The 7,082-nt window shown below is 36.0% G+C and overlaps 1 long non-coding RNA gene across 1 annotated transcript; it reads left to right on the forward strand.

Annotated features, from left to right (window-relative positions):
* Window positions 1-3,623: 3,623 nt before the first annotated feature.
* Window positions 3,624-4,863, forward strand: LOC113319504. Its single transcript, XR_003345557.1, has 2 exons — window positions 3,624-3,909; window positions 4,292-4,863. It is a non-coding gene; the product is annotated as an uncharacterized LOC113319504 (long non-coding RNA).
* Window positions 4,864-7,082: the final 2,219 nt, after the last annotated feature.

The following is a 7,082-nucleotide window of genomic DNA, read 5'->3' on the forward strand; positions in this document are numbered from 1 at the left end:
TGTTGAATGTGTTAGTTACAAAACAATTTCCACTCGTTGTACTTGTGCTTTATGAAAGACGTGTGGAGGTCAGCAGCGTCTTTATACATTTTTTGGACTAATCTGTTCCTAATTGGAACGGGATGGATTAATCTATTTTTTTTCGGGGATTTTTGGACTGAACCGTTTTTTCCCCACAATAAATTCGGTAGAGCACTAGAAGGTCGCATAAAATAAATTGGGTCTCTGGCCCTCAGGGGCGTATAAATTAAAATGAGTTATTGGTCCCGACGGTTGTATTTATTAAAATGGGTACCTTGATATCAATATTACTCACATCTGATAGCTTCGTAACATATGGTAGCAGATGAATTATTCATGAACTTAATCGAAACAATGGTAAGAGAATAAGCAACTCTGGGTAAATAAACACCAACTTTCACATAATACAATGATTAGATCCATCCACTAGGGCCTATAAAATCCTACAAATGAGGTTACGAAGTCGAAAGAAATGAAACACTAACTGAATACTCTTTGACTAATGCTACCAATAGAACCTTCAAGATTGAATCATGTCTAAAGGGGAGGACCACCTACATATACCTTTGGCCTACCAATGCTGCCATTTCCCATTGTACAACAACACCTCCACCTAATATCCAAATCATAAGTACCAGCTCTCTTTGTTTGCATTTGCCAGACTTTGTAAAGGTCCCTACTATGTGTAGATACCTGGACTACTTTTGCTGTCAAATGTAAAATTATCATATCTGCAATGCAATTATGGTGTTTAGTTTTTGAGACATGATTCACAATCCATAAGTACAATTTTATGAGACATGAATCATAGAGGTGGTACGCTCATTAACTGACCCGCAGTACCTCTACTCGATACTCAAACAAGCAACATTTCATTGAGGCATACGGCCAAATAATTAAACCGCAGTGTGTGAAAGCGAATACATATCAGTAAAACAAGCACTACTAAGAATAATGAGATGTTGGGTGATTGAGATGCTTGTATTACCTTTGAATCAAGAGCGAGTTCTTTGATAGATTTCTTAGCAGCAGAATAAGAACATGATGCATTGATACATAACTTGTTATCCCCGTCGTTGTTATTTGACACCAAATAAAGAAACAAGGTGCAACATGATTCCATGAAGTTAATCCTACATTAGAGATGCTTACAAGATGAAAATTTCAATATAAACAAGAAAACAAAGGAGCTTACTTGCAATGACAGCTAACCCGTGGCTGGATACATCAACTCTCCATTTACAAACCTTTCTGAATTCTAAATCCTGCATTTTAGGGCATTGCAATTTGAAAACTGGATATTTTGGGTATTTGAAGCATTCGTCAAATTGGGTTATCGGTGTTTTCGTCTATACCAGATTTGCGGTAACAAAGAGTTGCATCTGGATTTCTCATAACTTGCGAAAAAAACATATTCCGCGGTAACATAGAGTTGTATCGGAATTTAAAATAGATATCTAGTTAATATAAGAAATAAATTTCCCCTGTCTACTCTCTACTAGGTTTTTCACCCAACGAAGAAAGAAGAGAAGAAAAATGAGAGAACGAAGAAAAGAAAGGATGGGCAAGTTGGCCATCCGTTCATATTATCGGGTATATAATTTAGAAGGCTATTATTGGGGCGTCACATTTCAATAGAAGGGCTTCACATTGATTCCTAGTGACTAGAAATTTGGTTATGGGATGTCTTGATGCAATAAGAAAATGTCTAAGTTACCTTCCATCTAAAATCAAATTCTATAAACTAAAATCAACCACAACCAAGAACTCCAAACTGTAGGATATTATGATCAAATTGGTTCAAATTTGGAAAAATTAGGGTTACAAATTCTCTACGGTTTGGAAACTAAGAACTCCTAACCGTAAATATTAAAATTTTAGTTATTACGGTTAAATATCTAAACCTTAAATATATTTACGGTTTGATTGGACTCCCTAAAACCTAACCGAAATAAATTTTAAACCAAAAAAAAAGACTTTTTTTATTACTCGTTCATGTGAGAAAAATTCTCTAATTCTGCCTAAATAAACTGACCATATCTTTAATCATCTAACTAAACACGTTTTGGATAAGGAGGAGATATTTTACATACCTAACTTTAAATTCGCGGAAACAAAAGCTACGGTTGGTTATAAACCGGACAAACTTGGCCGTAATAGATATACGGTTGGATTTTTTTATCACCAACCAAATAAACCTGGCCGTAACAAAAACCTACGGTTGGGTTTTCTTTTTTTTGCTTAATGACAACCAAATCTGGTCGTAACAGATCTACGGTTGTTTTTTCTTATCATTACCTGGCCGTAACTGGTCTTTTCTCGACTTGCATTTTTTCAAATTTTCTTTAATTACGGTTATGAGTTCATCGCTACCTAAACGTAAACCTGTATAAAAAGGAAAAAATCCGTTTTTTTTCTCACTCAAATCAATCGTTTTATTTGAGTAAATCAAGATGTAGGGATTTTCAAAAAAAAAAAAAAATCTATTTTTTCTTCTTTTTTCTCTTCCCTCCAAAAACCTAAAACACTAATCCCAATTTTCCATCTCTAACTACAAATCAATATCATTAATCCAACCTATCTAATACTAGCTAATCTATTCAAATAAGGGTTGTTTAGTCATTCTAAAATTATTTTAGATAAAGGATTTTTGAAATTACTTATGGGTGACCCGTTTTTTTTTTATTAGGTGACGCCCCTCTATTGGAATGTGACGCCCAATAATAGCCTTCATAATTTACGCGTACACGGTTTAGTTAAGTTAACAACTCAAGGGATTAGAGTGTCATTTCCCCACCGATTCTGTGCAAAACAAGAGCACCTATTTAACTCTATCCGTCAATAAAGGTTGACTCAAAAGTTGCCTGTCTACGAGGGAAAATGGAAACCTTCGGATTTACTTGAGGATGACTCTTGTTTCTGAGGTCATTGCTCCAATGTCTAATCCAATGATACCGTTTAATCAAATCTTTGGTAATCCAATCTTTGATCTTGCATTTTAAAATGATTCATTTTGTTTTATTTCAAAAGTTATTTCATATTTTAAATGATTTCTTTTGGTTGACAAATGTTCTGTTTCCTAAGTCGTTGCCTCTATCCAATGGAATCATCAGCCAAGAAAAATCATATCCTAAAAAGGAAATCTCCACGTAAATTTGACTAAAGATTGCTGTTAAAATGTGATCTAGTAAAATTGATTTTCCGGCATTCCATATTCTGAAATCAGGTTATGTCAGGCTTGGGTTTATGTTAATGTTTTGGATGGTCGTTTACTAATTTTCCGGTATTCCATACATTCTAGATTCCTTATCTCCCCCCATTTAATGAGAGCAAGGGAAATTGAAACTCTGACCTAATTTCAAAACACGGAACAAAATTGGGCCGTTCGATCTGGTGAATATAAAAATCAGCCGTTGGATCTCGGGAAATCCCCGCGTTTCATTTTCCGTGTGAACATTACATACAAACCATTGGATCAGATGATTTTCGAATTATAGCCGTAAAGATGATATATGACTTCGCTGAAATGGGGGCTTTATTTAATGTACCTATACTTTTTGAGGACTAAATTGTAAACTGAATATAAAACTAAATATCAGAACAGATCGAGAAAAATTTGTCCTCTCTTTTTCATGGAGCTCTGAGGCGAAAATGGTTGAAATTAAACGATCGAGACGATGATTCTATACCAGGTGAAACCCCAATCTTCAAGTTTTCTTCGCCAATTTCAGTTCGGTCTCTGTTAACCAGAGTTACTTAATTGGTAACCCTAATTTGCTTTCCTAGAGGGATTTTATTTTAAAATTAGTGTTTCAATTGAGTACCTTTAACCAAAAGAGATTGAACTGAGAAAAAACATCGAATTGCAGAATTCGACTGCTTCAACAGGTTAGTTTCTTCATTTGAATCTATTGATTAGTTTTCTGTGATAATTGTTTTTTTTTTTTTTTTGGTAATTTTCGATTATGTGCACAGAAAATCGAAACTAGGGCAAATTTATATGAATATTTAGAGTGCATATATGGTGCTAGGGTTTAATTGTATATATACAGTTGTGTAGTTTCTTATTCCGTGAATAGAAATTTGAAATTAGGGCAAATTTTATATGAACAAGTAATACATGTGCATAAGGTCAGAATTTGTAAACTGTAAACATTAGGATACATGTGATGTCTATTAACTATTGGCATAACTAATTAGCTTATTATTAGAATTTCATTTGCAAGAGGTTGTAAATTTAGGATATTTCAACATCTGTATGAACTTGCAGACACCAACAATTTTGGAGAGGAACCTCCGGCTCCATTTATAGGAGTGGGATTGTAGTTAAAGTCGAAGGGAAGATGTGTAGATAGATATATACAAGAAGAGTCATATCTTCCGAGAGAGATACGTTGTACATGCATGTAAAGGTACACTACTTTTGTTTACCTTCCATAAACATCAAAATCTATGTTATCTGTTTGAAGTTCTCTTGATAGATTTAGTTAGCACTACAAGAAAGTTGCTCTACTGCAGCACCCTCTTCATGTGTCAAGAACACACTATTTATGTGGCAAAAGCTTTTTGCAACATAAAAACCTTTTGCCACACCGTGTGCCAATAATCTATGTGACAAGAAGTTAATGCCACACCTACGATACACTGCGGCAAAAGCTGAGTTTTATGCCACACCAAATGGTGAGGCAGTAACTCGAGGAAAAAAAGTATTTTCTAATTTAATTATTCCAATATTTTTATTTTATTTTATTTTAAAAATCTATTGCCACACCAACCTGTGAGGCAATAGACCAAGGCAAAAATGTGATTATTTTATTTTATTATATTTGATATTTTATTTTATTTTGTTTGCAAAATGTTTTGCCACACCATTTGCTGCAAGCATGCGTCAGCTACCGGTGGCAAAAATGTATTCACAAGTTTATAACCATTGTTGTCCAAAAAAAATTTTATATGCCGTTATTGCCATATTGATTCATACACAGTATACTACTTACAATAAAATTAAGCATTTCATTCATACAAATAAATTGATTTACAACAAATCTTTTCATACACAGAATTTGATTCAAAACCAAAAATTCAAAGTATGTTACAGGGTATGATAAAATCCAATTTTAACAAAATGTAGAAGCAAAAAACCTGCCACGAGAGGTGATGCAAAATAGATAACTCTGTATCATCCAATGCTACTTCAATATTAGCTTCATTTGAAAGTAAAGAACCTTTATACTTCAGCCTTGATCAATTCCATGATAAATCCATCCAGCCTTCCATTCCTAGGCCCCGCATTGCTGCTAAATAAATCAAAACAAACACCAAGGAAAAAGAACATCAGGTCTTCAAGAAATGGTAGAGAATCATCATGTCTAATGAAAGCTTGAGCTGTAAATGAAATATCTTACTAACATGTAGAGAAGTATCATACTAACTTACCGACAATAATTATGACCATTTACGGAACTTCACATGTTTGTTTAAGAGATTTTCCAAATTTTATGAATTAAAAATCAAGGAAGAAATACTTACAGATAGTTTGAGATCTGTACAGCCACTCCCCAGGTATTTAGTAAGGATGCTCCCTGGATCAATTGAGCTGCTCCAAAGGTCTGTAAGGCTGATCCCAAGGTGCAAATAGTTTAAACAACTGTAAGAAGAAACGCAACAAACTAGTTAAGACGGATGTACTGCAAAGGGTTTTTGGCGTCATTCATCAGAGGATCAAAGTGCATCTAGGAAACATGAAACATTTCAAAGTACATAGGCAGGAAACTAAAAGCACCGAGCAGAACATAATGCAAGCGCAATTCAGGCTGAAGAACAGAAAGTGGAGGGCTCAATTATTGAATGGTCAACCATGAAAAGTACAATTCGTGAGCCATTTCCCAAATCCATTCAGACACACACAATGTTTGGAAGTCAAGACCACCATTTCATAGTAAATCTAGCAATACGAATGACAAGAAATGATGAATTTTAAATTAACTAAATGAACTACTGTTGCATGCAACAAGATTATGCACCCCTGCGATTCTAACATAAGTTGGCCAGTAATTGCATACTCCGGTGCACGATAACCATATGTGCCCATACCTCTCGTGGACACATGAGTGTTGTGCCCAACAGGACCCAGTTTGACCAATCCAAAATCAGATAGTTTAGGATGGTATTCCTCCCCAAGTAAACTATTTGAGCATTTTAAATCTCGGTATATAACAGGGGGTTTTCCTTGTCATGCAAATAATCCAATCCTTTACCTGCACCAGCTGCAATTTTCACTCTTGTGCTCCAGTCAAGTCATTTCTTGTCAGGTGGAAGGTCTACAAGACCAACCAAATAAAGCGATAAGTCAAGCACCATAAGAGTGAAAAGGGGTAAATGTTTAAGAAGAAAGTAAAATTTTAATATTAACCATGTAGACGGTCTTCTAAAGATCCTAAGAGCAACTGCAGTGGACGAGCAAACCTATAATTATGGTCCAGGGACGAGACGCAACGGGACGGAGTAAAGACTAAAATCTGGACCAAAACCAAATTCCAGACCATATTTGGTCTGGGACCAAGACCAAAATTATATATAGTGGAGCGGATGTATAATCACCGTTTGTCATCGGGCGTGTATATAATCTACGCCTGTTGTGAAACGTACGTAAAGTCACCGCCCCATAAAGAGGCGTGTATATAAGTTACGCCCGGTTCAGGCGTTGCTGAAATGTTCGCCCGTTGGGACGTTGCTAAAGTTTACGCCCCACGTCAGGCGTTCATAAAATTAACGCCCCATTCAGACGAAGATTATACAAACGCCCCAGCCCGGCGTTGATATTGTTAACGCCCCACGCCAGGCGTATATATAGTTAACGCCCATCCCGACGTTGATATTGGTAACGCCCCACTCCAGGCGTATATATAGTTAACGCCCCAGCCAGGCGTTGATATAGTTAACGCCCCACGCCAGGCGTTTATATAGTTAACGCCCCATCCCGGCGTTGATATAGTTAACGCCCCACGCCAGGCGTTTATATAGTTAACGCCCCATCCCGGCGTTGATATAGTTAACGCCCC

The sequence above is a fragment of the Papaver somniferum genome, chromosome 10 (assembly GCF_003573695.1).
Source record: "Papaver somniferum cultivar HN1 chromosome 10, ASM357369v1, whole genome shotgun sequence".
Classification (NCBI taxonomy): domain Eukaryota; kingdom Viridiplantae; phylum Streptophyta; class Magnoliopsida; order Ranunculales; family Papaveraceae; genus Papaver; species Papaver somniferum.